Below are 9,037 nucleotides of genomic sequence, written 5' to 3' on the forward strand. Positions count from 1 at the left end.
CATACAGTACCACCAAGCTGAACTCCTGCTCAGTTACAATTTGTTTAAGTTGCTGGCCCAGAAAAATGGTCCCCAGCTCCCAGCTTCTGAGAGTCCTGCAGCTGCACACACAGCACCAGCCTTTCATTCTGATGCCCAGCAGAGTCTCTCCCAAGTAAATAATTTTTGCAGGGTCTAGGAATTTACCAAGAAATGTATTTAAAAATGTATTACAAAATTAACAGGCCTATGGGAAATACAATGATTTATCAACGAAGTTTTAGAGCAATGGCTAGAGAAGTGGTGCTTAGATTTTTGTTTGTTTAATTAGAGCATGTGAAGTATCTTTATTCTTTGTGTAAGGTGAATGGGACTTTCCCGGAATAAGTGTCTCAGCACCGTTCTGATGTCCTGATCTCAAGCAATTCAGTAAAAGAAATGTGCTGGAGAGGGTGAGCGACCTGCTTTCCAGGGGCCCTCTGAAACCCCAGCCTGCTAAAGAAGTAACATGACCTCATATGCACAATCCTGGAACTCCTTGCGCTGTGTGTTTAACCCCATTGGTCTAATATGGGTGTAGAGGGTCAGAAAGCACCTGGAAAGGGAGAAAAATGTTCAGAGCCCACACATTCCCCAGTTCAGGGCTCTGGGTACCTGCCCAAATAGCAGAATAGTATGATTGCCACCTTTTCCCTACTCTTCCCTCCCCTCCCCTGCCATGTCCCAGCACAGGGAGATTTAGAAAATTTCCAGATGCAATCCAAAGCCATAGTAGGGACTCTGTGTGCCATAGCCTAAAAGCTATTCTGTTCCCCAAATATGAAGCTCTAACTCAAATCATCCTGTACTCCGTTTTATTCAGGACTGTCCACTGGTCACCCAGCACTGTCTGAAAGCAGAACTGCTTGGGTAAACTAATATTCCTAACGTGGTCAAAAGAGCCAGGCTTTAGTTGTGCATTTTAACAACTGCCTCAACCAGTGTCAGGACTGCTCGCCTTGGTCTAGGTTCGTCTGGAACCTGTATCTAAAGTGTTCCTGATCACTGCAATGATTTTACCTCTCCAAACAGTGCTTTCATCTTCCCAGCTCCCTTCCCACACACTGATGCCAGCAAGAGTCTGATGTTCTTAACTACTGGCTTTCTTCCCTGTCTCTCCAAATATAGAAATTGTGCTTTCCCTACCTCTGGTTCATGAGTATAAAAAAAAAAATCAACTTAGTTTATACTAGATCTTTATAAACATACTAGAGGCCCAATGCATGAAATTCGTGCAAAGGTAGGGTTCCTAGGCCTGGCTGGTGATCAGGGCCAATCTGTGGGGTGACCGGTGGGGCGATCAGGGGCCCCACTGGCACCTGCCTTGGCTGGCCTGGAGCCTGCAGGCTGGGGGCAGATCCTGCGTTGCGCATCTGCCCCTTGGTGGTCAGTGTGCATCATAGCGACTGGTCGTTCCACCATTCAGTCAATTTGCATATTAGGCTTTTATTATATAGGATATAAGGGAGGTGAGTGATTTAATGAAATGAGCTACGATTTCAGACTTAAGTAGACTTAGTTTCACTTACTTGATTGCTGTGTGATGTGATGAACTCACTGAACCTCAGTTTATTATCTGTAATGCAAGAATACCCACACTTTTAGGAGTTTTGTATTTAGTAAATTAGATAACTAAATTGACTAGCATAGTGTCCAGCATACGGATATTATTTCTGAGGTTAATAATTATTAGAATGGTATAAGAGTCAGTCTGAGAGTAACTTCTGTGGAATCTGATGCCACAAAAGACCAATCCTTAGAAGAATGCATAGATACATTAGAGAAGACAAAGCTGGCTATTTTCAGGAAAGAGACACATTTCCATTCACCTCTTTCCTCGTTCCCTGAACATTAGAAATAAAGTTGTTTTGAGTCAATAAATGTGGCTGGACTAGGCTTTAAAAGATATCAGTGTATCAAAAAGTCTTCCTGTTCCACCATATTGTTCCCACTGAACTATCATGTTTGAAAAATCCCACTTATGAGGCCAATATTTTGAGTAAATTATGGTAGATGCCTGCCTTAAACTGAGATGTACTGTGTGAATAGGATAACACACTAAAGCATGATCATGGCATTAGTCTCTTAGGTGAATTTGCTGTTATAGGACACAAGGCAAAACCTCTGAAAAAATAAAGGGCAGGCTGCCATGAAAGAAATGAATATTTGCATGTGTCATTTTTGCTGCCTATGAAAACAAAGACCACCAGGAAAACTTGCATGAACTCTGTGCAATTTGGGGTCCTCCCAAAAACCAATGAGCAGAGAGGACAGGGACAGGTTGGTAGAAAAAGAGCTTTACCATAGGTCTTTTATTTTTCTTACTATAGGTCTTGGGTACTTCCCAAGCATTTTCCTACTTCTTTGGGTACTTCCTCCAGCATTTTCCTACTTCTCTGTTTTCATATTTTAGTGAGGTGTTTTTTTAAAACTATATGTATTTTAATCTATGTGAATAACTAGGAGAGAATTTTTATTGAAAGTAAGCTAGTCAATATTTACACTTAAAGTAGACATAGTCCTTGGCACAAAAATATGCACCTATATCCAATATTTTTGAGTTCTTGCTATATATGCATTTCCTTGCTATGCCAGTCAGTGGTAATTCAGAGATTAAAAGAAATTTGTGTTTTCTAGCCCAAGGAGTGCGACAGTCTCACAGAGAAAGCTAAACCATTCAAAGTAAACTAGATTGCAAAAGAACACCCTTTTTCAGACTATAGTCAAATGTCTCATCTATCAAGCTTTAACTGACTCAAATTCAAGTCAATTTGATCACTTCCTGATTAAAAACCCTGATATCTTCTCATACTTTCATCCTTGTACTTACCATATTGTGTTGCAACCTTATATTTATATGTCTACCTCCAAAACTAGGTTGTAAGCATTTTTAAACCAAAGGGCTTAAAGTTTTGTTTAATTGTGTACCTTTGGTATAAAACACAGAATTTGATTTCTGATGGGCACTCAAATGTGTTCTGAATGAATGAAAATGTACTATAATCATGTTGTGAACTATCTTTGAAGAGAGCACAAAAAGACAAAGCATTAATTCCAGCAGAGAGAAAGGCATCACTGAGGAAACGCCCTTTGACTTGGATTTTGAGGGATGAGATAAATTATGTTAGTATACAATCAGACAAAGCTCAACAGATTTCTAGGCTTGAATGCATTCAGCTAAATTGCTTAGAGGGTCCAAACATAACCTAAAGGCAGCTTGTCAAAATAGGCTAGGAATTGCTTAGGGAAATATGTTGAAGCTCAAAGCTGCAAAAGTATTTATTTTTCAAGCAGTGTAAGCAAAAATTTATGTAGAATAAAACTAAGAGAATTTATTACAATGGACTTTTTTGAGGACCACCATACACCATGCTGTTGCTGGACCTTTTCTCTGGACTTCAGGGCACAACTGGAATTTGCATGCTATGAGATGACAGGGCTGTAGAAGTGTGCCTTATGGTTGACAGGATGTGTCACATGGAACTTGTCACTGGTTCTTAAATTTCTCTCCCTTCCTGTCTAGAGAGGACAAATCATCCTAATATTTTCCCAGATATTTCCATCTTGAGAGCCAAATGATGTGTGAGAAAATCTTGCCTAAAAATAGGAAAACAACATTCCAGGACATTATTTTGGGCAATTTGACTTGGAGTGGTCCAAAGATACTACATCTCCTGTAAAATAGCAGGTTTAACACAGTTTTGGGATGTGTGGTCATAGAAACAACCAAGCTTGCTGTATATCTGGACAAGTAGCAAGTCAAATGTCTCTGGGAACTAGTTCATAGGAGGAATATTTTGAAAACCATAAATTTAATTGCACTAAAATATTTCTTTATTTTTCTTTGTTAAAAATATTAAGATTCATTCCTGTGGTGATAGTTAGTAGACTTTAGTGCTACATTAAATGTACATCAAGATGTGCTACATTTTTAAGATTTACATTAGATGAACCAAGGAAAGAGCTGCCATCAATAGAATTTTAGGGTCCACATTAAGAGAGACTATAATTTCACTATACTATATGTTTACCAGACTACATCTGAATTATTTCCCCCCAGTTACACTTACAATGTTTTAAAAGGATCAAAGATCAAATGGATTGTGATGTCAGAATATCAAGGCACATGAGGACAGATAAAGTAGTTGAGGATATTAAACCTAGAGAAAACATGACTATGAAGATCACAACAATAACTAAAGAATTGTCAGTATTAGATGAAGTAAATCTTTTGTTTTACTTCAGAGGAATTAGCAATGGCGAAAGGGAGAATAACAGATTCTATTTCAAACTTCAAAGAACATGTGTGAAGACACCAAATCAACAACAGAATGAATTCTCTGGAAAAGTATCAACGGAGTTGCTTAAAAAGAGGTTGAAGATGATCCATCAGGGATGTTATAAGAGATTTGGGCATTAGATGGAAATTTGGACCAAATGACCTTACAATCCGTTCATATTTATAAAATTGACCAACCAGATAGTTAGATGGATTACAAAGCCATAATAATAAATGTGGTATGGTGTCAGACACACAGACAATAGTCCAGTGGAATAGAAAAGTTCAGAGACAGAAAGAATATATAGAAACTTAATTTACAATAAAGGAAAACTACAGGTCAATAAATAAAAGATAAGTTGTATAGTACATAGTGTTAGATAATCTGTCTTACTATGTGGAGAAAAATAAGATTGGATGCTAAATGTTAAAGGTAATACTATAAAAATTTCAGTAGGAAATGTTGGAAAGTACCTTCAATGATAAGAAAGGACTTCTTAAAATTTCAAAAGCACAGACTATAGGGCAAACATCTTGTTTAATTAGATTATAGAAAATCAATAATTTATGTTCAATATGGACTCCAAGGAAATTTAATATATATAAAAGAGAATGAGAAAAGATATTTGAAGTCTACAAATAGCAGAGTAACAAAATCTAGAATTCCCCAAAATAAAATCAGCCCCAATAGAAAAATTGACAAAGGAATTGAAATTGACAAAGTGAATAAGAATATTTTTTATAGTGGTGGAAATAAAAAAAAAAAAACACGAAGAAACATAAAAAAGCTAAGAAGCATAAAAAGTGCTCACAATCATTAGTAATGAGATATTTATAAATGTAAAAGAAATGAGATATGTTATACTTATTAAATGGCAAAAATTAAAAAGCTGGATAATACAAAATGTTGGCATAATTATGAACTATATCAATATCCATCTACTGCTGCTAGGAACACAGGCTGTAATATTCATTCTGAAGAGATTCTGTCATTTCCTAATAAAATAAAATTATGTATGTCATATTGTCCTGGAATTCCACTCTTTGGTGTATAGTTCTAAAAATTCTCACACTTTGGAGAAATATATACATCAGTGTTTATTGCAGCAATATTTATAGTTAGAGGAAGTTTGAGGAAAATTCAGGATGCATTGCTAGAAGGGTAGAAATAAAAATGAAGCTGATGTACATCATGAAGTATTGTGAATGAAAGATTGAGCGTTTAAGCAATAGATTGGAGGTACATTAAGAAATATAAGTGTTCTTAAAAATGTTTAGTAAGAAAAGTAAAGAAAGATAGTAGATATAGTCATATATAACACAATACCATTTAAGTACATAAAAAAATTCATGCACATAGCCCAGCTGGAGTGGCTCAGGCGTTGAGCATCGGACTCTGAACCAGGAGGTCATGGTTCAATTCCCGGTCAGGGCACATGCCCCGATTGCAATCCTCAATCCCCAGTAGGGGGCATGCGGGAGGCACCTGATCAATGATTCTCTCTCTCCTTTACCCTTCCTCTCTAAACTCAATAAAAATATATTTAAAAAATACATGCACACAAAAATGACACACTTTGCCAAAACACCCATATGCCAAATACATATTAAACATATTAATATATATTAAGTATTGGAAAAATAGAAATAGATGTGGCATCTGTAATAATAAAAGTGTAATATGCAAATCAACCAAATGACTGAACAGCAGAACGACCATCCAGACAACCTTCCAGACAACCATGCTATGACACCCACTGGCACCAGGCCAGCCAAGGCAGGTGCGATATGATTGGTCAGGGGCCCGGCCATCACCCCATGATTGCCCTGCAGAGGGCAGCCCAGCCACTGGCCAGCAGGGCAGTCGATCAGTCAGGGGCTCCACGATCACCCCAAAGAGGGAGGCCCAGGCCACCGACCAGTGGGCTGTGGCAGGTGGGCGGGGCCTCCCTCTGTGGGGGTGATCCATTACGGAGCCCTGGCTGGGCAGGCAGGGCCTACCTCTTTGGAGTGATTGATCGCAGGGCTTCTGGACTGTGAGAAGGAAAAGGCCAGAGTGAGGGACCCCCCCATGAGTGCACAAATTTCATGCACTGGGCCTCTATATATATATAAAAGCCTAAGCGACCGTTACAACCGGTTGACGAAACGACCCGTCGACCAGATGCTAGGATGCACACTGACCACCAGGGGGCAGACGCTCAATGCAGGAGCTGCCCCCTGGTGGTCAGTGCATTCCCACAGCCAACCTCCCATGGTCCCTTCTCCCGGCCGGCCGGCCCCAATCGTCCCAATCACCAGCCAAGCTGAGGGACCCCACCTGTGCACAAATTCGTGCACCAGACCTTTATATGGTAATAAAAGAGAATAAATAAAGAAAACAAGAGAGAGACTGCATGGACCATGAAGATAATGTGCATGAACTGAATTAGCATAATTAAATCAACATTATCCATCTCAGTATCAGAATATAAAATAATACAAAATCATATTGTTTTCGGGGGACCTAGAGACTGATATGCTATTATATATGATACTACACATTTTATCTCTTATTAACTCATATCCTTTACTCAGATCTTCTAGGAAGGTTTAGGAGTTCATTTTCCCCTCTTCCCAAGGCAGGTCTCAAGTTTTTGCTTTGTAAGATATAGGTTTCATTTAGGAGTTTCTTCCAGCTTATTATGTACATACATATATGAAAGAACCACAAAGGAGAATTATCTCAGACTTTCTATTTGAAACAGTTTTCAACTATGTACTAAACTATTTCAATCATTTTTAAAGTTTAATATTTAATGGAAGAAAAGTTTAATTTGAAGATGATATGAAACTGTTCTAATAGCTTATTAAACATAAAGGATAAAAGAACTAGTGAAGCTTTAAAATGGTAATTAAAAGAGCTGATGTGTGTCTAATGCATTTATTCAATGTCTTCTAGCAATAAGTCATGATGATGTTAAAAATTTTGTCTATATATTCAAGTCATTATTATTGCAGTAATTTCTGTCCCCACCAACGGTCAGAGTCCTGAGCTGTCGCTGTATTTGAGCCTCCAAAAGTAGTAAATGACACGTTCAGAATGCAGACACATGTGGACTTTACCTGCTGCAAACCAACCTGCCTCTTTCCAGGGAAATTCATAGGCGATGTTACTATCATAGAAGGGAGGTTAGACGTGGCTTCCTAATCAAGGTGAAATTAGAAGTGAAAAAAATAATTGAATAGTTTTCTGTGTTCAGAGGATTTACTCTGTTTCCTGGTGCTTTCGCGTTTACAAAGACATTTTCATGAATTAGCTAATCACTTCCTCATATATAGTTGCCTGTGAGAAAAGTAGAGTGGTATTATCTTGATTCTATAGAAAACAATCTCTACACAATTTAAGGAATATAGTTAAATGTACATTATTCAATATCTTATCAATTTTAATGCCCTCAAAATAACCAACTGATACTCTGAATTATGTTTATGTTGGCAATCTTTCTATTCTTCATTGGTTATTAAATGTAAAGTATACACGATTGTCATCAAACATCAAATGTACAGTCACTAATTAAATGTATAAGGTTTTACTATAAAAATTGGAAAGAACTTGGAGAATTGAGATCAATAGAAAATTAAATATGACATCCATAAATTAAAATCTAGGACCACTTTTCAAGATCTTATTTATTTCATGAATTGAGTTTCATTTGAAAACTAAAGGAAAACTAACACTCACAATCACATCAAAGTTTTGTTTATATTGTGATTCTCCTGACCACCCCATAAGATATTTTCATGGAAAATAGATTTTCTATCATTATGATGGCCCTAATTATGGGTCAGAGATGGTTCTGGCATATGTCTGATATTTTAGTATAATTATTAATAGCACCCTGTTTACTTGTCCTCTGTTAGAAGATAAATTGCATCGTTGCCCTAACATAAGACAATGGTCATATTTCACTGATAAACATACTGTGTCAGAAAAACAGGGAGGGAGAGATTATAATTGCTCAAAACTATCAAAAGCTAAATTATAGGGAAATTTAATTTTCAACAATTCAAGAGACGATTAGTTCATTAGCCATATTAAAAATATGCTTAACGTAATCATTACTAGATAAAATGCTTAATCAACCTTGGGTCAAATCTGCAACTACAAACAGAAGTAGTGAATTCAGAGCCAAATTTGGTTGACCAAAATAAAGTTGACCATTATCTCTTTTTCTAACTGTAAAGCTAACCAGTTGTTCAACAAAAGTATGACTCCTACCACTGCACACCCTGTCCTTTTGTATAGTGACATCAGTACCACGCTCTTGATGAATCACCTTTAATTCAAGGTTATCTTTGTAACTTGATCTGTCCCTTATGGCATGATTGCTCTTACCAAGAACATCAGCCCTTTCCTCTGATACCAGAAGGGTACTTTGATATATATCAATGACAGGAACCTTGCTACTAAGAATTATAAATTGCTATGGCTGGCAAATTAAAGTCAAAATCTAATTGCTTCATTTTGTTGTAAGTGCATTAAATTATTATGAAAGAAACTATATTGAAATCTCCAAGTACCAAGTCTTCTCTTTATATTTAAAGAATAAGTGCTGCTTTTCTTAGCATGCCTTAGGGATATATTTTATTGTATAAAAATCTATCAGAAGAGATTCAAAAAGGAAAATTCACCTTTGATTTTTCTGTCTTTAACCTTTAACTAGTATTTGGCCACAATTGTGTCAGCTTAGATGGTAA

Source organism: Plecotus auritus, assembly GCF_963455305.1.
Source record: "Plecotus auritus genome assembly, chromosome: 7".
In the NCBI taxonomy this organism is placed as follows: Eukaryota; Metazoa; Chordata; class Mammalia; order Chiroptera; family Vespertilionidae; genus Plecotus; species Plecotus auritus.